At 41.4% G+C, this 27,351-nt stretch overlaps 1 long non-coding RNA gene and 1 pseudogene across 1 annotated transcript; both read left to right on the top strand.

The window, feature by feature from the left end:
• Positions 1-279: 279 nt before the first annotated feature.
• Positions 280-9,011, top strand: LOC140001105 (uncharacterized). Its single transcript, XR_011806251.1, has 4 exons — positions 280-4,961; positions 7,135-7,245; positions 7,686-7,791; positions 8,597-9,011. It is a non-coding gene; the product is annotated as an uncharacterized lncRNA (long non-coding RNA).
• A 21-nt stretch (positions 9,012-9,032) lies between these two features.
• Positions 9,033-23,323, top strand: LOC140001084 (ATPase family AAA domain-containing protein 2-like; annotated as a pseudogene).
• Positions 23,324-27,351: the final 4,028 nt, after the last annotated feature.

Genomic DNA, 27,351 nt, shown 5'->3' with positions numbered 1-27,351 from the left:
CAGCAAGCAAAACAGCGCTGGGCGGCCGGGGAGTCTCGGCTCCGCCAACGGCGCGCACCTCACCCCCGCCAGGGTCCCTTTTTATATCTTGGTGATTTCAGGATTACGCAGCACGTCCGGGTATGTTCTGCGACTGCGCGCACTGTTGCTAGGGGGTCGTCTCTGTCCCTCTGGTGGTCGTGAAGATGAAGGCCGTAGTCTTCCTCGGCGTTGTGGTTCAACTTCTTTCTTTATTTGGTCATGTTGGCCCAGCGTGAGACAGGAAGGCAAGATGTTGATACACTAGTTTAACAACTTATCAGGAGATGGTTACATGAGCTTTGCAGCAGTGTTTTTTGAACAAAAGAGGCTACTGAGATGCAGAAGGAGAGAAGGGGAGAGGGTTCTTTTTTTTTGTTACATTAAGCAAAGGAATTTTCATAGTGTCTAGCTAAGCATTATACAGCTCCTTACTTCAGCAGGGAGTTTTCACCACTCCTGTTCCTCAAACAGAACTCCTTGTTTTTACAAAAGACAATGAACAAACATTTATTGTGTATTACAGTTAGGAAGAACTTCTTTACCGAAAGGGTTGTTAGGCACTGGAACGGGCTGCCCAGGGAGGTGGTGGAGTCACCATCCCTGGAAGTCTTCAAAAGACGTTTAGATGTAGAGCTTAGGGATATGGTTTAGTGGGGACTGTTAGCGTTAGGTCAGAGGTTGGACTCGATGATCTTGAGGTCTCTTCCAACCTAGAAATTGTGTGTGTGATTTCTGTGTGCATGGAATTCTTTGGCCAGTTGGGGTCGGCCATCCTGAATCTGTCCCCTTGCAGCTGTTGCTGTGTGCCAATTCTGATCGCTAGTAGGACAGTGAGACACCGAAAGGTCCTTGGCTTGTTGTAAGTACTGCTCTGCAGCAATTGAAACATCGGGGTGGTATCAGCACTCTTCTAAACATCCTTTTACACATCCCAAGCCAAAACATAGCAACGTACCCGCTACTAGGAGAACTAACTGTCCTAACTGAAACCAGGACATGTATCTTTTCCACTTGGGTGCTATTGCTCATAAATTTGAGAATTCAACATGAGCAAGCTAGGAAATGTGGGTACATACAGAACCGCATGTATATGGTACACAGCAGACTTGGGATCTGGATCCTCCGTGAGGCCTACAGGCTTCTCTTTGTATACCATGGAGCACTGGCTTGTAAACATGGTGAAATTTCCCATCCTTGATGGGTCTAATACAAAAAGTCTCTTCTCCCTTCTCTCCCCTGTCCTCTTTCTTAATGTAGGCAGTTGAGAAAGCCGAAATTGGAACAAAAAAAAGAATATAACACAGGTAAGTGGCTGTAACTCCCCGGGATACCGATTTATGCTGGTTACTGAAGAGGATGGCACTTGGTCACTCCATCGCTTTCATTTGGCCCCAAAGCCTTCTGTAGTCAGCTGAATTCACTCATCAGTGACTTTTCTGTGAAGAGAGGTAGGTGCAAATAGGAGATTTTATGAATTCCTTGGGGAGGGAGCAGTGTGAATTGCAGCTTCGTAGGCACAAAGCAAACTGTTCTAATTGTGCAAAGTAAATTGATACTTGGTAAGTTTAAACTTAGTTTTATAGGTGGCAACCACAAAACTAAACCTTAGCTGTGATCCTACCACCACAGTGGTGTAGCTCTTCCCTTCCCCTTGTCCTCTTGGCTCTTTTAATGACAGTGCAAGCAACAAACCTGTGCCAAAGGGTGCTGTACGGTAAACAATGGGCAGGCTTTTTTCTAAAAAGCACGAGTTTGAGTTATCTGGTGTTTGGGTGTTTCTCTTGAAACGATTCTTACCTCCTTGAGCTGTTAGATCATAATGCAGGAAATGAAAGTGCTGCATGCATAAACAGAGTAATAAAACATACACCTCTTAGGAAGAGGCTTGCAATGTAATAGTGTTTTTTTTGAGCACTGTTAGATACAGTTTGACATGAATGGAGTGAAAACACCTTAGAGAAAGGTGTTGATTGTTCTCACTTTTCCAAGACAGAAATAACTGGAGTAAATTTCCCTCCTGCATGGAACAAAAGTTGTGTGTTTGTTTTTGTCTGGCTAGCTTTCAGTCTCTTTAAAATTTCTCTACAGGTCACAGTTTTTAAGTAGACAGTTTAAACGTGCAGAGCGATAAATAAGTGTAATGCAGCGGTTGTGTCAACAACTTCTGATCTGAAATTTAAAGAAAAATCAATCCACTTTAGGGTGCCTTTTTTGTTTGTTTACATTTTACAAGAGCAATGGTGAAATAAGGAGAATCCCATCTTGACTGTTTCAAAATACTTTTTCCGCGTTTCAGTCACCAGAACATTGAGGAGTAGAGCTGGTGCAAAAACTATGAGACGAGTCCATGGAGAAAACAGGGACTTGGAGCTGCGCCGCAGCTGTAGAGTCCAACGCAGTCGGTACTCTACTACTAACTCGTCCATTCTATTTGACAAACTTATAACAAAGTAAGTCATCTTTTCTTGCAGACCTCTTAAAATGATCTTTCTTAGCAAGCCTTTGCACTATGGCATGATGTTGGCCTTGACTTGCTCTTTTTTTTGACAGCAAAGAGGTATGGCTGCTCCTGGCATTGAGAGTTCAATTTGTTGAGTTTTCCCCATTTGGCAGTTTTCTTAGCATCAGAAGTGCCGTCATTTTTAATGAACTTTTTGTTCCATACTCACAAAAGTGAATGTAATGCTTGGTTAAGAAACTGAGGACGGTTTGATACAGTCAAAGCAAAGTAGTCCTAGCGATTCTGCATTTCTGTCCATGGTTTATTTCTGTTTCTGAAGCCAAAATTGTTTTCTGCTTCAGAATTTGCTTTCCTTTCATTTCATCATTTTCTACAACACGAAACTTAGATTCCCATGTAGAGAAGAACAAACAGCCTTTCCTTGGTTAACAAAAAATGACTTAATGCTACTGTGCAGAGCAACTTAAGTAGGATTAAAAGTTGACATAATTTTTTTATATCATCTTACTAGGATGTCAGAATTCTTATTTTCCTCCTGCATTTAAATATATATATATTTTAAATGTGCTCAGTAAGAGGGGAAAATAAACCTGAAAACAGCGTATGTTTGCAAATCCTCAAAAGCTTGTTCTTAAATCTCTATCAAAACTAAAGATTTGACCTAATTTTTTGGTAATGTCTAAAGTCTTGGCTAAGTGTCAATGACTTTTGCTTTGTGCATACTACATTAAAATCTCTTATTGATTGTGTGTGCTGTTTTATTTTTTTCATACATACCTAACTTTGCTCTTACATGTCAAGTTTGTATCTTAGTACTGCGGAAGTTGTGCTACAAAAAATGGATGAAATGGAGCAGATGCGTAGATGCCAAAGATGTTGGGAAGATGTTGAGGTACAAATGACAGAGCAAATACTCTGTCAGTTTGCCATTTTTGTAGAGTATTTCACGTAGGGAAGTAACTTAGTTGTAATTTTAATTGAACTGAAATAACTTCCTTCCAAAGAATAGTGTGGTCTAAACTACCATTTGGTCTTGCTCTCTGGTTATATCTTCATGTCTTACTGATAGGGTTGTGCTCCAGATATCTTTTCAGAGTGGAGGAAGCATCTTCTGCAGAAGATGTGGGATAACGGGGAGATGCTGAAATGCATGTCTTCCACTCCAGTTTCTGAATTGCCTTCTGCTTTTTGAATGGACGCTGTTTACAAACAGCTGTTTCGGACTTGGGTTTTTACTCCAAATGTTACTAAAAGCTCTGCCTGGGGGACTGAATATGCAAAAAGACTGGTGCTTTCCATCAGCTTGGCAGTTTAAGCTGTTTAGCTTTTTCTCCTTAACTCCTAAATCATATTTCTCGTCATGCTCAGGAACGCACTTACTTGGAAAGCTTAACAAAAGGCAGTGCATAGCTTCCTGTGTTGGTCACTCACTCGAATTTTGATTCCTGTTAACGTTTTTTTTCCTGAGAGCTCACAAAGAATCTCCAGTATCATGTAGCTTTAATCATCTGTTACAGGCAAATGGAGCTGTTTTCTTTAATTGACCTAACTTGCATTTTAGAATTCTTCCTTGGTTGCAAACTGCTCCCAGAGTTTTCAGGAACTTGAAGCCTTTCAAATTTCCAGCTGAATGAACTGATGGCTACTTTATGTATATTTGTTTGTGTGCTGGCCTTGCCTGAGAGCTTAAATAAACCCCTGTCTCTAGAGGAACCCCTGTTAAAGTTGTATGCAGCAATCATACTTCCTCTGTCTTAGTTTTGCTCTATTAAATTCAACTATTTTATTAAATTACTGTTCTTTTGAATGATAGGCACATCATTTTAAAACTTCCCGATAACCTACTTTCATAGCTTTTAGTTTAGCTCTGAATTCCCTTTTTTTTCTCTCAAATCACAGAATGGTTGAGGTTAGAAGGGGCCTCTGGAGGTCACCTGGTCCAACCCTCCCCTGCTCAAGCAGGGACACCTAGAGCTGGTTGCCCAGGGCTGTGAAATGAATCCAGAATTGTCCACAGTACTTTTTATTAGCATCTCTCACACGCCTGTATGATTTCTTTTGGTATGTCTGCTAGAAAGGTAGTTCTTTTTCCTTGGTTCTGTCACGCTGTAGGTTATTAACCTCTGATTAACTAATGCACTCAGTTGTGTATCTGGGCAAGTATTTAACCACTGCATGTACTGAGCCCTGGTTTAGAGCAGAAACTCTTGTTGCTGATTGTGGGTGCACGCAATCATATTCCCATTCTCTCCTCTTGTGCAATAATTTATTTTTTGTGTGTATACGGGGTGCCTCGATAATGTTACTGTGTAAGCATCAACAGACAGACGTGTCTGTCAGTGGATGTACGTGTATGCACGTCTGTTTTTCTGCACGTTTGTGACCGATCTTTCTTGCTGCTTGGAATTAGGAGAACCTTGATATCTTCACCTGAGTGAAGTCAGACTTTGAAAGAACTGGACCTGGCAGTCCAGATGAGGTTGGTGAGTTCTGGTTTTAAGTTTTCTTTACTCTGTTCTAACCAAAAGCCTTAAACAATTGAAAGAAGCTAATCTACAGGGTATTTGTCTTCTGTAAAAATTCTGTGTTGCTATTGACTTCACAAGCCTTAGTATGAGCTCTAGGGCTGTACTGTAGTGAGCTCAGAACAGGTAAAAAAAAAAAAAAAAAAACACCAAAAACAACAGCGCTTTTCCAAACTGCTTACAAGATAAAAGGCAACAGATGGTTGTAGACAGGTGGGAATGGAAAGAAATGGACAGCATTGCTATTACTCAGCATGCGAAACGGTGATACCGCTACAGCAGGAGCGTGACAGTTTTCATGGTTTTGAGCAGCACAGCAAGAATTTTCAGGAAGCAAGGTAGATAGGCTGCCAGATGTTTATGAAAAGCTCCTCCCAAGCGTGAAGCTCAGCAGGAGGGAGGATAGCGTTGTGCGTTTCTGCGTTTAGGAGGCAGTCGCCGTAAGCTGCTGTCAGGGCCTGTAATTAGGAGCTGTCATCTGGGTACTCAGTGACTTGTGGAATGAGGTTAAGCCACGAAAGGCCATATTAACTTGGAAGTGATGGGAAAACTTACAGTTTTTAAGAAGAATGTTAGTTGTGATTAAGGCAGTAAATTAGATCATCCTCGTAGGAGCTTTCTAAACAGATCAGAACAGGGCAAGACTGTACTTAAGGACCGAAAAGGGTGTTGCAGTAGATGAGCTGACAAGTTAGATTATGTGAGAGAGCTCACCTGCACACCTGCAAAGGAGCTCAGAGAGACAGTGACAGGAGGCTGAGCCCCAGAAAATACTTTGCTCCTCCCTTCAGAGGCCCAGAGGAGCAGAGAGATGCACAGTGGCAGGTGGGAACCCGAGGGAAGTTCTTCGGAGGAAGAATGGCTGGGCCATGGACTAGTAAGGGAGAAGCAGAGTTGACTCCTTTGGAGGTTTAGTTAGGAAAACATTAGCTCAAAGTCTGAATAAGAGTAGCTTGAATACAAGGCGGGGGCCAGTCTAGAGGGAGAAGCTTGGTTAAAGTGTGTGGGTTTCAGGGAGCTGTGCAGTAGAGGCTTGTAGAGAGGAATTTTAAATAGCACGTTGAATGGGAAATGAGCCCGGGGCAATTAATTGATGATCAAAATGCAAACTACAATTTTAAATCAGGAAAGAGCTAGAATATACTTTTATAATGAAAAATACACCAGAAAAGAGTGAGGAAAGTGTCAGTGTTGTTACAAAGGAAGTTACTGGAACAAAGGAAAGGGTTAGTGGAGCAATAAAGCAGAGAAATTCATGCTTTTGTGATAGAAGTGTTGGAACACCAAGGACTGGAGATGGTAGTGATCACAAACTCATTTACTGATCGCTCAGTTTTCCGTGTGCTGTCTGTATACCCCATGGCACCTACCTTGCATTCAGAAAGCAATGCAATCTTTGGGGTTAAAAAATAAAAACCAAAGAGGGCGGTGCTTTCCAAGAAAAAAAGATAAGTCCTTTTGGCCAACAGGTAGGTGAACGGAGTATGTACGTTCCTTCCTCGGTGTCCTGCTGTTAACGTGAGAGGATATTCACCAGAACCCAGTAGATAATTGCACTCTGGTTTTTGTGTTTTTTACCATCTTTCATGAAACAACTTCAGGTTACTTGACAGAAGCTAATGGCCTAAGCTTATGTGCATTTGGCATTGTTTTCTCATTGGTGAGCTTCAAGCCTGTGTCTGGCCCATTATTGCTCACAGAATTTGTGGCAGAGCTAGACTTGGACTTAGATTACTGTGCTTAGTCTTAGCACTACAGATTATTAAAACCCTTTCCATTAAACACTTTCTCAAACTAAGAAGTGACTTTCTGAAATAGCTGTTTTCAGAAGATCTGCATCTTAGCTAAGCAATATGACAGAATTTTGCCTGTTGTTAAACACTGAGGCTGACGACAAGTCCATCAGCAGTTTCAGAGAGGACAGACAATGTCTAGATGCATGCTCATCTGCTAGGATTTGTGATTTCTGAAACGTGACTTGCATAAATTCATCTTAAGGTTTTGCAGGATCCACTGTGTCATTAAAATAATGATAATAATAAAACTTACAGGCATCTGTGTAATGCATTTTGGATTTCATATAATTTGCAAAAGTACTTAACGATTCGGTGTCATTTTGTGGTACAGTACAAACAGCAAGAGGAAGTGAGAACAAAGAAAATGACGGTGAAGATGTTCCAAGGCGTTACAACCTTCGACGGAGGAAACCTGTTGACCGCTACCAAGCTCCTATGGAAAGTAGGTTGAACGCACAGTTTCTCTTAAAACCTTATTTCTTGCACATAAGTGAGATAATTTTTTTCAATGCAAATACATGTGTTTGCGCACACAGTTCTGTTTCAGTTCTGTACCTTCATTCTGCACATGAACTTCGCTGTTTTTATCAGACACGTGTGTCCTGTGCCCATTGTATTTCTTTGCTGTTTGGCGTACTTAGTGCTATGTATCCTTGATATGACAGTAATTAATCACACTTCATAGTCTTGCTCTTGTGATTTTCAGTTCACCTTTAAAAAGGGCGTAGTTTTCCACTTGTACCATGCACTGATGAAAAGCAAAAACGGTTAAAAATTCTTCTGGAATTAGGGATGAGTGAAACACGTGGCATTTTCTTTATCTTTTGATTTCCTCCTCTCTTAAATGTATCTGTATCATTATTCTAAATTCTTTCCTTTCAGTAAGACAAAGAGATCGAGAGAGGACTAACTCGGGCCAGCCCTGTTCTGTCAGACAGAAAGAGTCACTTGAAAATGCTGGGTCACAAAAATGTAGAAGACGTGCCAGGTTGGTGTATGGCTAGTGATAGCTCTTACTTATCCGTAGAGCTGTCAGTCTCCTTACTGCATAATGCTTCAAAGGGTTTTCAGTTTAGTGGTAATTACAGAGTAAGTTTATGATCGGTACTTTGGTAGTCTGAGGATAGAGAGGAAAGAAATATTTGGAGGGCAGGAGGTGGATACTTTTAAGTTGGTTTCTTTTTTAAATCCAATATTTGTGGGTCGCTGATAAGATGATTATGGAGGTAGTGTCTGAGTTTCTGTAACTGAAATTCTTTGGTTCTGGAACTGAAGCCAGAATCCCCCCTTAAAAATCTTAGTCACACTATTTAATCTTGAAGGATACAAATTATTTTCTTAAAACCAAAAATAATTTTATTCGATTTAGAGGGAGAGGCTTTATGGAAGTTTTGTTGGATTAAAAAAAAAAAAAAGTTATCACTCAAATACTGACTCTAGTTTCTGTTTGGAATCAACTAATGTTTCTATATGAAGTTAACCTTAAACAATAAAAGATCTAAATGAAATCATAAATTGCCTTAGTGGTGATAAAGGCTTCTTGGATTCTGTAAGCAGTTAGTGCGTAGAGAATGCTGTTGATTGCCAGATATTTTGTTGAGCATTCTTGAAAGCAGACAGTTGTCACGAGGAAAATCATGTCATGGCCTTTGAAATCAGATTGCTAAGGAGTACAATGGACTGGAAAATAGATCTCAGAATAAATTTTGAGATAGAATTCCCTTAATTTTTGGTGTTACTTAGTATCTGCTCTATTTTCTTTTTAACTTTCTGGTTTATATGCTTGCTTGCAGACAGAGACATGCAGATGACATCAGTGATTCTACACCCTCTTGCTCATCTCCCTTGCTTAGCACATGTGATACGGAGGAGAGTGGTGAGAGCAGTGAGGACAGCGAGAGCACATCTCCAAGAAGGTTGCTGTCATTAGAGAACAGGGGAGGGATGAATCTCCTTCAAATGAATATTTAGCCATGTTTAAGTTTATCTAAATTTAACTGTGTGAGTTTATGTCAATTAATTAGGTCTTCTGTATATTAATTAATGTTTTTTACATTTGCTTGGCATTATTATGAAAAACAAAAATCTTCAAGTTGCATCTTAAAGAAAAAGAAGCCCTATAACTTCTCCTTAATTCAAATCAGGACTTTTTGAGTGAAACTTCAGAAACAGGACCTAAAGAGAGTTCAGAGGGATCAGAAGAAAGTTGGCAGAAGTCAGGGAGATGCAATGCAAATAGATAGTGCGGTAAGTCTTAAACTAATCATCGTGTCAGCGAGTGTTTCCAGGGATTATGAAAGATCTCAGTGTGCCATCTACAACTACCTTTGTTGATGGTTTTCTCTAAAGCAACTTCAAAAATTGCCCAGAATGTTTCCGTTGTGCTGAGATAATTTCTGATGAAACCTTGATCTAGGTTGCTGCTTTCTTTAACATACAAACTCTGTTGTGTTGAATTTCTCTTTAGATTGGATTTGAGAATGTGGGTGGTCTTTCCAAACACATCGCAGCTTTGAAAGAGATGGTGATTTTTCCCCTCCTGTATCCAGAAGTTTTTCAGCGGTTCAATATTCAGTCCCCAGGGTAACTCATTAAAGTGATAAATCGTAAGTCAGCTGTTTTCAGGAGAAAGTTCAATTAAGGTATCAATATGCTTCCATGCTTCAACATTTTGGCAGCGGTGAACGTTTGTTTTAGTAGTGGCAAAAAGTGGTTTCTTAAAAATGGATAGAATCCAGAATATTTGTAGGTTAAAAATATAAGCAACGTCTTAAAATTTTAAGTTTTACCGTCTGGTGTCTTTAAAAAGTTGGGTTAGTTGGGTTGGAGTGGTTTTGTTCTCAGTTTTATGTACAAGTCAGCTTGATTAGTTTGTAGGCAAGAAGGGATTATCTAGTGGAAGTCAATTGTAATATGTTGCCTGGAAGCCCAATTGTTTTTCCTGCCTACTTTTGTTTTCTTTTTTTTTCCCTCTGAGTGCTAAGGCATCGCTTTTCCTTCCGGCTTTAGGCTTCCTCACGTGCCATCAGCAATAGATGGTCTGAGAGACCAAACCCAGTAACTTAATGCTTTTGAGAGGAGCATTAAATGCTTTACTATCAGATTCTGCATATTGTGAAAGCAAGAATATGCAGTTTATCACTGAAGAATGAAGTGGTGATTCACCATTCAGCCCATTCTCAGATTCTGTGCTGAAGTTTGCCTGTTTGGCTCTGGTTTGCTGTGATCAAACTGTTTGTCAGCAGTTTTGGAAGTGTCCTTCTGGGACAGTATGCTCTCTTTTGAAGGTTTTATACACTTGAGTTACCCCCTTATTCATTTCTTTGGGTGAAAAAAATGAATTTTCTTGTGAAACGTTGTAAAAATGCAGAACTTCTATCTGTTCTGACTCTACCCACACTTCAGCTATTACTGCTGTCTTGTACATGATGTGTTTTGGTTAGGAAAGACGCTTGTTCTAGAGATGATGGTTGTAGGAGGTACTCATCATGATGTTTTTTTTTTCCTATCTGGATCTTTTTTTATTGCAGAGGCTGTCTATTTTATGGCCCCCCAGGAACAGGGAAAACACTAGTTGCTCGTGCACTTGCCAATGAATATAGCCGAAGTGACAGAAAAATAACATTTTTTATGAGAAGTGCTTCGGACTGCATGAGAAAATACGTGGGGGAATCAGAACGCCAACTTCGTGTGTTATTTGAACAGGTAAGGTTGAAATGCACAGTGTGTTCTGTCAGAGTTGAAACCATTATTTTCTGTGGTCAACGTTTTTAAGTAGAACTTGCTTTTTTTGTATTTTGTTATTTTTTTTTTTTCCCACTGAAATGGAAATGCCAGTGTTTCTGCTGTGAATGTCAGCTGTTGGAACTACTGGAACGATTTGCTTCCTGTCACCCGGATACAGTGGGTTGACACAGACTGCTGTCTTCTGTTAGTCATGCCAGATACTCCAGTAGCTCTATCAGTAGAGGTCCCAGAGGCTGAAGTGAAAAATCTAGTTTAGATGACATTCCAACCATGATGTTTTTGTGTATTTTTCCTTTAGATAATGGTGTTTTACTCTGTGTTTTTGTGCTAGGCCTATCAGATGCGACCTTCAATTATTTTCTTTGACGAGATAGATGGTCTCGCTCCTGTGCGCTCCAGTAAACAAGACCACATTCATAGGTATTACAGTTTTGCACCTACATAAAATCTGCTTGATCTTTGGGGAATGAAAAAAAAAAAAGGATGATGACCTGTTTAATTTACTGTGAACACATTAATTTATCCTGAAAACTTGTAACTCAATGCCAAAACAGGTGCTTCTAAATGATAGTTGAAACCAGTTTACTAAGCCTGATATCAGCTTGTGGTCTGTGTTAACTTACCTATTGTTTATGTCTTAAAATGAGTCTTGTCCTTAAAAAGCTTGTCCTTTATGACTACTCATGGAAAAAAGTCATATGGAATGTGACAAAATTTACTGAACCAGTAAGTAAAAATTATATTTTTCTATTAGTTCCATTGTTTCAACTCTTCTGACGCTTCTGGACGGCATAGTTAACAGAGGGGAGATCGTGGTAATCGGAGCTACCAACAGACTGGATTCTATAGATCCTGCTTTATGAAGACCAGGACGCTTTGACAGAGAGTTCCTCTTCAACTTGCCAAATAAAGAGGTGAGAACTGAAATTCAACGTTAGCGCTACCATGGCAAAGTCCAACTTTATAGGAAAAAAAAATTGACAACTTGAACAAGAGAGTGATATGTGGAGACACTGCGTTGTTCCGTGGAGGGCAAATCTGGTACTGAATATATATGGTCAAGATGATACCACCAAGTAGTTAGTTCTGTAATCAAACCTTTCATTCCCAAAGTTGTACCTGTTTGCTTAATTATTTAGTCCACTTGGGCGCTTTCATCATGAAGTTGTGTTTTTGGTCTCAATCCTTCACTTATGAATGAATAGGGGACGTGTGTGCATTTGATTGTGCCCCGGATCAGTGGTAGTAGTTTGAGTCATAATTATTTTCTTCTTTATAGTAATTGTAGCAATTTGAAACATTGTGCCAGAAGTGCTTTCTGTGAATTTACTGCCTGAAAAGCAAATGTGATGAAGTAATGAGACTGTCACAATGAAAGCTTGTTAAATTTTAGAGAAGTTTTTTGGACAACAAAGAAATGTTTCTGGATAAATTTTTCATTGCAGTATTTTCCTCTGGGTCCTTAGGTCTCATAGTTTGGAAACTTGTTATTGAAGCTATAAATGCCTTTTCTTTCACTGTAGGTTCCTAGAAAAAAGTCCAGTGTAACAAATAAGAAATATTCAATTTCCTGGTTGACAATGCAGAGTGTATATTAAATAACTGTAAAATACTTGAAAGTTGAGCAAGTAAGAAAAGCGTATTAGTAGATGAGGGTTTTTGAGGGAGGACTGTTTTGGTTTTTTTGTTTGTTTGTTTCTTGTTGGTATTTCTAAGGAAAACTTGAGACAAGCTAAAATGCAATGATTTTGCTTCCAGGCTAGAAAAGAAATTTTCAAGATTCATACTCGTGACTGGACCCCTAAGCCACCGGACATGTTGCTTGATGAACTAGCTGAGAAATGCATTGGTAAGACTGAAACCAAAATGGATTCTTGCTTGTGACCAAGTTGTAAAGAACCTTAGCTTGTACCAGGCAGTACCCAAGCTCTTGTGCCTTGCTGCACAACTAGTCAACGAGGCAGCTGGCACGCCTTCATAGCAATCAGAGTTAGATGCTTTCATCTATTTACTCTTTGTTGTCGTTCCTCTTGTTGTCTGAGAACATTAAATGGTTCTGGGGCATCTGCCTCAAGAGTATAGTTTTTGATGAGGAGTCTGCTTCAGCTGCATAAGCGCAGGATATCAGGCAGTGAGCAACATGAAACTTCCCTGCAGAGCGGTAGCACTTTGAATTCCCTGTTAACCTGTTTGGTTTTGACATGACAAATTCTTTAAATGTTGCATGTTGTAAACCTGGGCCTTGACTGATGTAACGTTTGATTTTTGTTTGTTAGGATACTGTGGTGCAGATATCAAATCCCTATGTACTGAAGCTGCTCTGTGCTCTCTGCGCCGATGCTATCCTCAGATTTATGCAAGTAGGGAGAAATTGCAACTAGACGTTAATTCTATTAAAATAAAAGCAAAGGACTTTTTCATGGCTCCGAAGAAGGTTGTTCCGGCATCAAACAGGATCGAGGCTTCACCCGTACAAGCACTATCACCCATTTTCAAGCCACTTTTTAAAAGATCAGTAGCGAATATTTTACAAGTTGTGCAGAAGATCTTCCCGCAGGCACAGCTAGTGCTAAAGGAGGACCGACAGCAAGGTATAACCACAGCATCCACTTCTTTATAATTCTGCTAAAGATTGTTCGTAAGCTCCTTTATTCTAAGGGAGAGAAAAAAATCACCAAGAGTAGCGTACCTTATATGTACACAGCAGTGGGACTTGGTACAGCTTTGTAGGGCCTTGTGCCATCTGCTTAGATCTGTGGTGGGATGAACTCTAGGAAATAGCTTTCAGTGTGTGCTCTCAAATGAAGAAAGGGTTTTGGCACTGATTTAGAAGCTGTATTAATGTAAGAGAAAGAGACAAAGGCTATTCAGGGAAGTTAACAAACCTCTTTTGCCTTTCAGACCATTTAAATCCTATTTTACAAGATGGTATGTTCGACAGTGATGACGATGCATCCTTGGTTTCCGGAGATGAATTCAAAGATGGAATGCCTGACGGACCAGAGAAAAAACTCCTCTGTTTCAGCAGGTAAAGAAAGATAGATCCCTGTTATGTTTAAATTCTCAGGTCTGATGAGCCTTTGTAAACAGTTCCAGCTGTTAAAAGTGTGAGGGGTGGTAGACGAAGGGGTAACATCAAGTTAGTGTGTAGAAGGGGTGCTTGGTATTCACAAGAAGAAAGGGTGAAGGGACTAAAGTTGTAATGAAGTTGCTCTGAATGACCCAATTGAAAAGCCCAGGCTTCTCTTCCTAAGCCAAAGTGATCCGTAGACTACCAGAACACGTTGACTTAATCCATGGCATTCTTTGAAAGACTCAAGACCGCATACATGTCCTATCTGTCCTTTTAGCTAAAAGTACCCCAACTTTATGGGTTTGTGTTGCCACCTTTTGCCCTTCTGTTTTCCAGGATTGTTAAACCAGTAGTGAATTTTGTAGTAGAAAGAACACTGAGAAATGGCTTGTTAAAACACCTTGAGAAAAATTTGAATGGTGTCTTTATTTGTTAAGCCACCAAGTTGTGTTAATCTTGTGGTATTTTAGTATGGAAGTCATGCAAGCCCACGGTTGGAAAGTTAGATCATGTTGTCGCAGCTGGATCAGTTATTTTTCTCAGTTTCTATTGCTGTGCTGTCCAGAAGATTTTCTGTCCTCTAGAGCAAGGCTAAGTCTCTAGCATCTTTGATTTAAGCCAGCAAAGGTACAGCCTGATTGTAGTGGGGAAACAAATGCTCATTGCAAATTTATTTCCTAGTAGTAAAGCAAGATTGCAGGGATATTAATTTGCAGTCTTGGTTTAGTAAAGAATAGGAAACACAAGGGAAGAAGATGAAACAATTGGAATGACTGAATAACTTAACTGGAAATCTTACATGTATTTAATGTACCACTGCCACTGGGATTATTTGGGGAGGGAAAAGAAAATCTATAGGAAAAGTACTTGGAACATCTGTGTGTCTATTCAGCACCTCATTTATAAGCTTGTTTTCTTAACTCTTGTTCTAGGAGTGCTTTCTGCGAACCAACATCACGCCGGCCCCGTCTGCTAATAGTAGGAAAAGAAGGGTACGGCCAGGTTTCTTACGTGGCACCCGCGGTGTTGCACGCTTTGGAGAAGTTTCCCGTTCACACCCTGGACCTTTCTGTTCTGCTTACAAACGTTGCACCGCCAGAAGAAATCTGCGGACAGGTACCTTTTTTCTTTTTATTCTCATCGGATTCACTGACTGTATGTAGAGGATCAGTCGAGTTGCAAGTAAGGTGAGCAAAATTCATTGGTAATGGAGGTGGCCTTGTTTTAATGTGCTGGGATGTTTGCTTCTGTCTGAAAATCCCCTTTTCTTTTAGACAGCACCACAAACAATCTGGATGTTGTACATGTCCACATTTTCCATACCCAATTTTACAGTGAGGATGTTGCTAGCAGCTCAGGAAGCTGGGCGGTGTTGCTAATGAACATCTCTTTGTGGAAAGAAATGCTGCTCATCTCCCTGGGATCCAGAAAGTAGTTCTCATTGCCTCCTAAGACTGTGTGCTCGTAGATGGCTCTGTACGCTCTGTACCAGACTGCATGTCGGCTACTTTTTGTAGCCTTCTTTTAAATTATATTAGTAAGGCAACCAAGGTTTGGGGCTTCTGTTTATTTTGTTTTCACACGGACATACACAACTTGTGCTGTTGCAGTGTGTGCAATAAAAGCATTAACACGCTGATGTGGTTTTAGCTAGAAAAAATGAACAGATTTGGTGTTTTTACTTTTAGGCAGGAAATCCATTTTACTGTTTGGCATCACTACCTTAAAATATTTTTACCTTTAGTGGAAACATTTGAGAGCTATACAAGTAAGAACAGGCATGTTACACTACTGAATACTGATGTGTCCCAAAAGAGGGACATTTCCTTTCTTTGTTATGCGATGATTGTGGCTGTGGCCATATAGCTACGGTGTCTAGCCACTGCCTGAATATATCCTTCCCATCTTCTGACTAGAGTTCTCCGAATACTGATAATCTGAAAGGGTGCCCAGAGAAATTCCTTATGTGAAAGGATGCTTGCCACTCTGTTCACATAGTTTCATTTCATGGGGCAGTCAGATGGCTATGTAGCTATGTATTAACAGGTTATTCTCCGTGTTTTAGTTTTCTTACCCAAGCTTTCCTTTTCACTAGCTGATCCGAAATGCTCAGAAGACAGCACCAAGCATAAGTTATGTCCCAGATATCCATTTATGGTGGGACAACGCTGGACCTGCCTTGAAACTTACTTTTCTAACTCTACTACGTAACATTCCAGCATTTTCGCCAGTTTTGCTGCTTGCTACGTCTGATGTACGTCACTCAGATCTCCCAGAAGAGGTGTTTTTCAATACTTTTCTTACTATTTCTTCAGTTTCTTGTAATTTTTGAATGCTTCCAGCATCAAAATGCTGTGCTGTTAAATGCATACTGTTATTACTCAGGCACCCTAACAAATCACTTAAAATTTGCTTAGAGAAAAGGAATACTGTGAAAGCATCTGCTTAAAGTTTTTTCTGAGTCAAGCAAGTGACTTTCACCCCCTTCTCACGCATGCAAATAATAAATTAATACAATAATTCCGGTGGCTACAAAGTGGTTCAGTCAAGAATATGCAGTGCTTGAAATGACAAGAGGATGTCTTTACTGAAGAGACTTCTTCTGACAGTCTGTCATTCCATGCTATGTTGGGTAAACTGCTAATAATGCAATTTAGTAGAGAATTGAAACACTTTGATTAAAAAAAAAAAAAAATCAGTTTCTTTCTTCATATAGGCCAAAGCTTTCCAAGCTGGAAAGCTGAGTTCCAATTTCTGCTCAAGTAACTTTGGAATGGAATTCTAGTTGTATTCCTAAATAAACTGTAGTAAAAAAAGTACATGCAGAACTTCATTGACTTCTGAGAGTTTACATTAAGGGAAGGTGCCCAAAACAGGAACACGCTGTTCTCGTTCTGATTATTTTGTCTCAGTTATTGGGGGAAGAGAACGGGTCTTACCTAGACGTGTTTATTATCAACTGCTTTGAAAGTGCTTGAGTTCCCACAGAAGTTTTTGTGCAGGTTCTAAATTCCTTCTAAAATAAGTAGTGAAATTCCTTACCTACCTTTTAATACTAGAAATTGAAAATGGAGGAAGACGTAGAGGTACTAGCTACTTCAGACACCTTTTGGTAGAGAAATAAAAACTCAGCAAAAAGCCCTCACTTGTCTGCTGAAGCCTTTCTCTTCCCTCTATAGCCATAAAGGTTCTAAGTAAAGGATGCAGCAAGGCAAGTAAATACAAAGGAAGCGATGTTGGATGTGGTGAAAGGCATTACTTTATCAGTGTAGCGTACAATCCCTTCACCGAGCTTTAATTCTACAGGTGATTCTTAAAGGTGATATTTGAATTTGCCGTGCCAGCCTGTGAAAATGTAGCCGTTTAAGGCCAGGAAGATAACTTTTTTCAGTTTGTGTTCTTCAGGTTATTATTAATTTTAAAAGGTACTCGTCTTTTTGGAATAGAAGATGAGTTTTTGTGGCCTTAAATCTGAAATGTCTTTCCTCCTTCTGCTTTAGATCCAAAAATTATTTAATAAGGAATTTGGAGAAGTGTGCAATATTGAGGTGCCTGGTAGGGCAGAGAGAGCAGCTTTTTTTGAGGACCTAATTCTAAATCAAGTGGCTAAGCCTCCTGTAAAGAAAACGGGTGAGGAGGATATAAGAAGTACATCTAAAACTTTCCTATCGAAGTTACTAGCTCTTTGGGATTTGCTTTGGTGGTCATTTTCTGTCAGTAATTTGTCATATGCTTGAATTTGAGTACTGTAAATTGGCTAATTTTTCCTGATTAATTGAAGTTGATCGGACATTGGAAGTCCTGCCTGTAGCACCACCAGCTGAGCCTCAGAAGCCACAAGAGGAAGAAGTAGGGATGCTGGAGGAGGAAGAGGAGGATACCTTGCGTGAACTTAGAATTTTCTTGAGGGACATTACTCACAGACTTGCCACTGACAGACGTTTCAGGGAATTTGCAAAGCCCGTTGACCCACAGAAGGTAAACTAGTGCTGATCTGTGTGTCTGTAACTTCTCAGCGTTCGTATTTCTCAGCGTTTTGGGGAAGGTTCAACTTTGTTTTTAGGGCTGCGCTATTAGGATTTTGCAAGAAGCAGAGGCAGTGCTTTTACTTCTGCTGACTCTCAAACGTCTCTTATTGGATTATTCGCTGAAAGCCCTGGTTTCATTCTAAAAAGCCAGTCCAAATGCCAACACAGTTTGCTCGTGAAAAGGCTTTGGTATGTAGGCATGTCACAGCACTGAAAAGCCCAGAGATCCTCCCTTATAATTACAAACAGTATTTACAGGACTACTTTAATGAAGTCTAAAGCCCTTTATTGGACTGTCAGTACCTGTGGGAACAGGAATAGGAGCAGCCGTTTGTAAAAGTAAGTTTTGAGATCCTGTTCTCTGTTTCATCTGGAACTCCTCAATAGGAATCAACCATAAGTGCAGTGTGTTTTCTTTTTCCTCCAATTGGCTGCTTAGATGCCTTTTTCTCCTTAATTGATTAGATAAGTCTAAACTAGGGGCGTATATTTCAAAGACAGATGTAACTTGAATATACCTGCGGATCAGCAAAGTCCTCTTCATGTGGGCATCCACTGGCTTTTCTTCCCCTTTTCTCCTAGGTTCTTGAGCTGTGAAAAATCCAGACAGATACGTATGTCCTCATCTGAACTAGTTATTAGGCTCCTCTTACGGTCTGAGGGAAGAACTCGGCACCTCTGGGCCCAGTTACCTCATTCTAAAGTAGATGCCTGCAATAGGTACTTCACAGGTGCAATGCATGCACCTTTTCCTCAATGTCGACAACAAAGAGAATGTCGGATGGCTTACTCAGCTTTCACTGTTGTGATTTTCTGAAGCAAAGTGAAATGAATCTCCCACCCTCAGTGTTTCTTCTCTACCATGCACGTGCTTCTGACCGCCCTACCTCTTGTTGTCCTCTCCTAGCAGCTCTAATGCCAGTTGAAAGAGCCCTTCCATTTTTGAGAAGCAAACTGGTTAATTTCAGCATCTTCTGATGCATCGCAAATGTTCAGAGTTTTTAGGAAGTCGTTTATTTAAAGTTTTCAGAATAATTTGGTAGACAGTGCGCAAGGTTAAGAAAACCTCTGAATGCTTGTATTTGATCTGCAGGTACCTGACTATGCCACAAGGATTAAAGAGCCGATGGATCTTTTAACAGTTCTGACTCAAATTGACTCGCACCAGTACCTCACTGCAGGAGACTATCTGAAGGACATCGATCTAATCTGTAACAATGCCTTAGAGTACTACCCGGATCAAAGATCTACAGGTGAGGATGTGCTTTTTAGCCCTAGTTTAAAAAATCGGTCAAACGTATAGATGGATAAATGCTGTGTTCAAACAGTAGACTTCAGATGGATTAGATGATTTTGGACATCCACAGAGAACATCTCTTACCACATTGTAACTATTTTACCATTTTGCTACTTGGGCATGGAATTGTGATATAAGTGTTCCCAAGGAACTAGTGCTTTTGTTTAATTAACTTCTACGTTGTTATGCTGAAAATATTCACTGAGATAACCTTTTGGAACCAACCTATGAAGAAAGCAATTTTTTTCTGTGATCAAAACAGTTTCATTGGTTGGTAGACAACATTCAGTTAAAGTCTGTAAAATTTCAGATCGTCACAGAGCCTATGTTTTGCAAGACACTGCATATTCAATGGTGAGGAACGAAATGGATACAGAGTTTGGACGACTTTGTGAACAAATTAAAGAATCTCGTGAGAAAAGAGGTACGTGCTTTAACGCTAAGGATTTTAAGACTTGTCTCTGCATTTGTAACTGAAAATGCACGACGAAGATCTTTGGTATCTATTCTTTATTGCAAGGTCGCACCTCTCCAGCGTGGTCTCCATGGGACGACTCCAAGTCACCACAGCAGAACCCTGCTACTGAAGACGACAAACCAGAGGAAGAGAGTAATGAAAATGAGGAGATGACAGCGGCACCTGTAGATGCCAGTACACCCATTTCTAATGGTAAGTTGCATTTTATTCAGCTGCTCTTGTCATTCATACCTTCTCTGTTCTTGAGGCGCAACAGGTGTCTCTGATGCCTGGCTCTTTATGCCAGAGGTATTTTGTTTTCAAATTTACTTCAAAATGTGAGAGAGAAATCCAGAGGTCATTCATTCAATATAGTGATGAATTAAAGTTCAAAGAAAGTTGGTTTACAACATAAAAAACAAACAAACAAACAAACAAAAACAACTTTGATGGCCCAATTGACATTTAGCCGCCCCTAAATTGCTAATTCTTGAGGTAAAAAATGTTGTGGATGGCAGTTTCTGAATACTTAACTAGTTTTTAATTATGCAAAATGGCATTTTTACCCCCACTCCACCCCTCCCTTCCCCAAATGCTAAAATCTTAGCTACCTCATACTGTGATTCCCAGTTGAAGGAGGGAAGTCTAACTAGTGAGAGTGGGAATTTTGCCATGGACTCCACCCATATCCTTTTGCAATACTATATGAATACTACGAATGTTGGGCAAAACCACAAAGTTTGTTTTTTCACAAAAGGTTTACCAAATCAGGAAGCGTACGAGGTATAAGTCTTCATGTTTTTTCTCCTTTGAATATTCCCTTAAAATTGTCTCATTAATTAATCTCTTCCAAACACGTATTCAGCTTTTGAAGTCTTCAGCTTGATACCAGACTTGAAGGAGAGCTTATTTCCAGAGGCTTTTATGATGTTCATCTGTATTAGTTCATGTAGTAAGACAGTGACTTTGTCAAATAACCTCACGTTGTATTAATGCTGCCCATCCAAAGTAAGAATCCTCAGCATGTAAAATCCTGAAAGTGACTGTTTAGTGAATGAAATTCCGTAGCTGTGTGTGTGGTTTGTTTGCTTGTTTTTAATCTTAATAGCAAACTGACCCCATTAACTTTCAACTCTTTTCTCAGCATATGTAGGGATATAGGCAGTGGTAGCTCAGTTCCTTTGTTTTCCTTGTCAGTTGAGTAAGATGAAGATAATGGATTTTGAAGAAAGAATTCTTTTGGTTATGTTTTGGATTATTTTTTTATGCTGTCTCTTTGTAGGTGCGTCAGAAAGAAAGCGCAGAAGGAACAACTGTGCGCGTGCTGCAGCAAAGAGGAGTTCTCAATTCGATACAGAGAACAGAGTACCAACAGATGACCAAAACAATAGTGATGGAGAAGAGTTTGTGGACAAACATGTTTCTGACGTATGTCAAGTTAAACTTAACACTGAAAAGGAAAGTGCTAAGCTTTGTGGATATTCAACACCAAGATGGGGAACTATAACTAATGGAAATCCAAGTTCAAATGGTAAGGGAGAAGTCCATCAGATCCTTTAGCACCCTATTCTTGCTGAGGAGGATTGCACTATTTATTAGCTTTAGCCTTCAATTTCACTCTATTTTTTCTGTTACAGCTCTCAAAAATCATCACACAGTTTATTCCATAACGATGTTGCTCCTCTAATTGTGCAAGCCTAGCCCACATGTTTCTGTAGGTGCTGTTTTTTTGATTCTAAAGTGTGTTTTTTTCTAATGGTACCTAACTGAAAGCAGGCAGTCACTGACACTCTTTTATTGTACGAGGTGCTTTCCAATAACGAGCAGCTTAGGTGAAAAAGCAGCACTTCAAGATGCGTGGATCCAGAGTAACATGTGGAATAGGAGACTTAAGCCCTAATGTTGTACTCTAAGATGTGTTCCCTAACCTGAATTGGCAACATGACTATTTTTTTTCACTATTAACCTTTTCATTAGTGCTTTTTGTTTGTTTGTGGGTATTTTTGTTTGCTTTTTTTTGTCTTAGTTTCTGTTTTTTTATGGAGCAGTGGCTTTAGCTGGAAAGAAGGGAGAAGCCAAGTATTTCTCAGTGCAGACGATAACAATTCTGTCTCTGTATTTGTAGAGAGAGACTGTTTTGCAGGTACAGGATACTTCACTGAGACTGTATTCTAGATAAACAGGAAACCTGACTGAAGAAATTTGTGTCCTTCCAGATTCCTGGGCATTTCAAGCAGTGACTCCTGAACATTCTTGGGAAGAAGACCAGCAACAGATAAGTGATGAGAACCCTGTACAAGTTCCTACAGAGACAGACTACATAGTTATCGTGGATCGCTATGAGCTCAAAGTATGTCTAATTTCAGCTTTTTTTTTGATGCTCAAATAGGACATATGCACTGTGACTGTTTAGTTTCCATACCTCGTGTAGATTTCTGTAGGCTACCATTTGCTTCTGGTCATCTGTAGTTTAGGAGACAGATTCTTTGCCTAATTTTTAAGATAAAAGGCCTTGCTGAATTTTAAAATACCACATTGACAACCTGCTAGCACTATTATGGATATCATTTAATGATTTGTAATTTTAATGATGGGTTTGAGGGCTTTTATTTGGGGATTTTTTTTTCATGCTTTGATGTATTAAGAACCTGAAAAGGATCTTTATTTCTTGCAGTGATGATTTTAAACCTGAAGTTAGCAGGTTGACGTAAACTAGCTAGCCATGGAGAAGTGACTACTTTTCTGAAATTCCTTGAAAGTGCAGCATTAGAAGTTCTTATAGTGTGTGTGTGTGTATATATATACACGAGGGAGGCAGAGTTTGCTGATTAGATGATAGCAGCATTATTTCCAGGGGGCAGTAGTATTTCCATTTGGTATGGCTGCTCCCTAAAGCTACATACTCGCAGGCTCACACTGCTAATGGACAGCTGTGGCAGTGGAAGAAGGTGCTGCCACTAGCTTGTCACTGTTGCTGTGCCAGAGATTATCATCTCTGCATCTTTGGTAATAGAAATGGCTGTGTGAGAGAGAGGTGATTGCTACAAGCAGTCACTTTGCTATTTACCCACCCCTGAATTTAAAGGTAGGACTGAGCAAACTAATCCACCTTTGCTCTGGGCGTTTGAGCAATCTGTTCTGCCAGCAGAGTTGTAGGCATGGCACACGTGGGTAAAGGTAATCACCTAAGGGTGCTTCCTTTTCCAGCTGGCACAGCTGTATCTACAAGATCTGCAGCCTTTTTACAGTGCCCCGCGCTGCTGCAACGCTTCTCTAATGAAATGCAACAGTGGCTTTGCTGTGGCAGCAGCTGTCCTACAAAGAGGATCGTGTCATTCCCTGCTGCTTTGGGAGCAGTCGACTTGCAATTACAACCGTTGATGTGATTGATTAGTAGTAAAAGATTGTCCGAAATTTCAGCCTTTCCTTTCTCTGAAATATGAAAAATTAACTCATATTTTCCCTGCTGAAATCTTATGGGATATTTAATCTGTTCTCTGAAGTGTCACATTTTATTTAATAGCGTAAGAAAAAGTAGGCTGTCACTTGTATTGTTACTGTTCAACCTCTGAAAACATATAGAGCGTATTCAAAGGATCTTATACTATTCTAAAGTTGTTGTTTTGCTCCATTGTTGTCTTCAGAAACTGTTATGCTTTGTCACTAAGATAACGAAGGGATTTGACATTTAACACCTGGAAAAAGTATATGGCGTCATTAATCAGTGTATTTACAACCATAGAGAAGACTACGACAAAACCGATTTGGTGGAGGTAATTTTTGTTTTGAATTCTAGCGCTTTCTGTCACTGTTACGCAGTATTTGTGTGTTCTGGGATATCGTGGTTGTTTAGCATTGCTCTTTACTGCTTAGGTGTCTGTGCACAGACAACAACAACAGTACGACTTCTCCCTTTCAGTCTGGAAGACGTTTATCCATCTTGCAAAACCATTGTTGTATTTGGCATAATTGTTGGCAGTTTCTGCAGGAAAAAGCTTGAACTTGAAGACAACGGGTCCACCCACACAGCCCTTTCAAAGCAGTTAACTTTAGTCTGTCAGTAGTTTTCCTTGAGAACCATTTTGGGAGTGGGAGGACTATGAAGGGAAGGTGCTTTTCTAAGTCTTTCACTTGCTCTCTCCCTCTACAGCCAGTCATGCACGGTGATAGTGGTTGTTCCATCCTTGGAGAGAAATTTAAGTATATAACAAGAGTTTGAGACTTCTCTCTAGTCACACTCTAATCTCTTTTTAACTAATGCGCTTGAGCATCTGTAACTGGGGAGATTTCTGCCTGTGCCAGTTTTACACTGAGTCAAATTCTCTGGTCTCTTCCTGTAAAAGATGATTTCTGAGTTGTCCGAATTCCTCCGAAATCTGCGTGAGGCGTCCATGGTCCAAGTCAGGTGTTCCCGGTATACGCTGGATATTCACTCTTCACATTGAAGATCCTTGAACCCATTTATCTTAGAGTTGCTTGTGCTTAAGAACAGATAAAATGTGTTGTGCTGATCAGTCTGCCTTAAAAAGAGAGTGCCTCTTTTTTTTAGGCACTGGTCATCTCGATCTCTTTTTCCACATCTGATAAAGAGTTAGAACGGACACACTCTGTTCTGCCTGTGAGAGGATTATTTAGATTCAGGGAGGCCGCTCCTGAAAAAAAAAAAAAAAAGAGATCTTTTAGCTCGAGAAGGGATTTATTTCTAATCTCATGGCCTGTGAACTTTTGTAACTTAACATTTAATTTATTATTTGGGACCAATTCCCCTTTTTGGGAAACAACTCCCCATTTGGGGAAAATATTCCCTTGTTTGGGGAAATTTCCCCCTTTTTTGGGAAAATTCCCCTGTTTGGGGGAAAAACTCCCTCTTTCTGGGTAACAACAACATACTTTTAGGAACAATTCCCCCTTTTTGGGGAAATTTTTTCCCCAAAAAGGGGGAGTTTTTCTCCAAAATTGAGATTTTTTCTCCAAAGGGGGGAGTTTTTCCCACAAAGGGAGCAATTGTTGCCAAAAAACGGGGAATTATTACCAAAAGGGGGGAGTTGTTCCCCAAAAACGGGGGAATTTTCCCCAAAAAGGTGGCATTGTTACCTAAATAAGGGGAGTCATTCCCAAAAAGTGGGAGTTGTTTACAAAAAGTGGGAAGTTTTGCCAAGAGAGGTGGAATTGTCCCCAAAAGGGGATGTCTTTGAGGTCTTGTGTGGGGTCTCCTGTGAGACAGGAGGGGTCTGGACCCCTCGTTTTTGGGGTCTCCACCAGCACTGGGGTGGGCCTGAGGGCTTGGCTGCTGGTTTGGCTCTGGGGTAACCGGGACAGGGTCCGGATCGGCCCCCTGAGGGGTTCAGGGGCTGCTCTGCTCCCTCTGCGCCTGCCCTAGAGCACCTCGACTCCCCCCAGCAGCCCCTAGCTTTTCTGGGACCACCCCCCCCCCGGTGCTGTTTTGTGTGGGGTGGGGGCGAGAAATGGGGGCTGGAGGCGCTCAGCTCTGCTCTTAGCTCTGCTCTTCCCCTTGTTATACATGAGGTCTCAACTCAATCTGAACTTTGTAATATTTATAAAACAAATATTTCTAAAAGGTATAAAAGCTATAAAAGGTATAAAAGGCAAGTAAACAGCGCTGGGTGTGCGGGGAGTCTACGCTCCACCAGCACGCACACACGAACATCAAACATTCTAAATATACAGAACATTGCTTTACATACTAAACCCAAGTATGCCTATACATACGTACAATCAGGAAAGGTAACAAACAATCCTCCAAGTTCCACGACTCAACTGTCTCCATTTTCCACTCCTTTTCCTGATTACTAACAAGTCTCCGTTTTCCATTCCTTTTGAACAATATGTCTTGCTTTATGTTGTCAAGCAACTCGGTCCTCAGGCCCTATGGATCCCGTTCTTCCCAAATCGAAGACAAGCATATCCAGCTCCTTCTCAAGGCCATAGGGCCTGGGCCAAAAGGCACATCCAGGTCACCATGGGCGTAACAGCAAAAGCCTTCGATGGCTGTAGCAGCAGAGGGGCCGATGGCGTGGCAGAAGGAGCAGTAAAGGAGCCCGCAGCTCCCTCACAGTCTGGCAAACCACACGTTTCTGACTGTGGTCCCACAGGGCTCTTTAAGGCCTCAGAGACTGCTCGCCAGGTGCCGAGCAATCCCACTGCAACCTTGTCGTTTCTAGTTGCAGAGTCCCACACCTTGACCTCAGTTTGGTCCCATGTTTCAGGATCATAAACTGTCCGATTGTTAATAAGGAGAATAAGCTGTGAGGTGACCAGGACAGTCTTTGTTCCTAAGGACGTATGATTCCCCATAATGCGCAGCTGCTTAGCAGCGAGGGGCAGTTGTGTGCTGGCTCCGCTTCTCTCAGCTCGAGCTTCTCTCCAGCTCTGGCGCGCCTGTTTCCAGTACGAGCTTCTCTGAGCAGTTTGCTGAGTTTGGCCGAACCTATCTTCATGAGGCAATCAAAATGCCTGTTCCCGTCCTGGTCTCCATTCTGCCAGCCTGTTCCTCTTCACTTCTTTTTCCTGCTTCTTTATTGATGTAACTTCATCGTGTTGCCTTTTTTTCTTCTTCTTTCTTGAGGGCAGGCTCCCCTCTTATCCCCTTCTCTCCACAGCAGTTCTTTTCAAAACAACTTTTCATTGCTCAAACAACTTTGAATGTAACAACAACAGCAAACACCCAGGAGCTTCCATGCCTTACTGGCTGGAGAACAAGAAACCCGAGCCTGCATGGAGTCTCCTGAATCACCCTTCTTGGTTCCCTCTAAACTCTTTTACATTCCTGATGGCCTCCTCGTTAAGGGTCTAATTTTATCTCAACCACAGGGCTTTCCAAGCCCCATGGCCACACTCCCAAATCTCCCCCTTCTTTATTAATATCAACCATTTTCTCCACACGAATTACCACTCCATATATCACAATCCCTCATCTTCTTTTGAGTATCATTAATCCGTGTCTTGTTTTCAGATTTGGCCAAGGCCAATTGAACCAGAAGAGAATGCTTTCACAATATTCTCTGCAAGATTTATAAACAAGTTTTTAGCAATTATTGGACTCCCATATCTAGAATATTTCACCCAACTCATTGTTCCACACAATGTATACTAATCATCCCCAGCAGCATCACATACATCAAATTTGATTGATCAAAGTAGATAACCAATCCTCTAGGTATAGAGGATTATATATACTTGCAGTGCCGCCTCTTCTGCAAGTGGGGGCTGCACGCCAGTGAGGGGGGCACAGGGTCATAACGGGTGACAACATCGACATCCACTACGCCACCAAGGGCCTGCAAGGTGCGTCCCCAGAGTGTCCCCAAGGTGCCCCCAAGGTGTCTGCAAAGTGTCCCCAAATAGCCGCCAAGGTGTCCCCAAAGTGTCCCCAACCTGTCCCCTCCCTTTTGTCGCCCCCCCCAGGCTGACCCAAGCTGCACCTCGAGGTGTGGCACCAGGGCTCCCTGGGGCATAGCGAGCTGATGGGCTTCAGCTCCTGCCAGATCCCCAGCACCCCGGGGTGCCACGCGCTGACCTGCGTCACCTGGCGGCCCCAGGGGACCTGGCGGGAGCGCCTGAGCCAATTTTGGCTGGGGGGGGGGGGGCCCCCAACCGCTTACCCCCGACCCCGGTTACGGCGACCGCATTCGGCTGCGCACCGGGGCCGCCGGCACCGTGCGCCTGGAGCTCGGCGTCATCCTGGGCCACTTCGAGCGCTACGGGGTGCAGTGCTGAGCCCCCCCCCCGCGGGGGGGACACAGGGGAGCACCGAGCACCCCCAAGACCGACGCCCCTCCCCCCAACTCCACCAGCCCCGGTACTTGGGGGTCTCGGGACTGGTGCAGGATGGAGACGCGGGGAAGGGGCCCGGGGAAAAGGGTCTTTTTGGGACGGGGGGGGTACTGCTGGGGGGGGGTCCTGGTTGGGAAGGGGGTTCTGGGGGG

The sequence above is a fragment of the Anas platyrhynchos genome, chromosome 37 (genome assembly GCF_047663525.1).
Source record: "Anas platyrhynchos isolate ZD024472 breed Pekin duck chromosome 37, IASCAAS_PekinDuck_T2T, whole genome shotgun sequence".
Taxonomy (NCBI): domain Eukaryota; kingdom Metazoa; phylum Chordata; class Aves; order Anseriformes; family Anatidae; genus Anas; species Anas platyrhynchos.
This window is presented reverse-complemented; position numbering and strand designations above follow the sequence as displayed.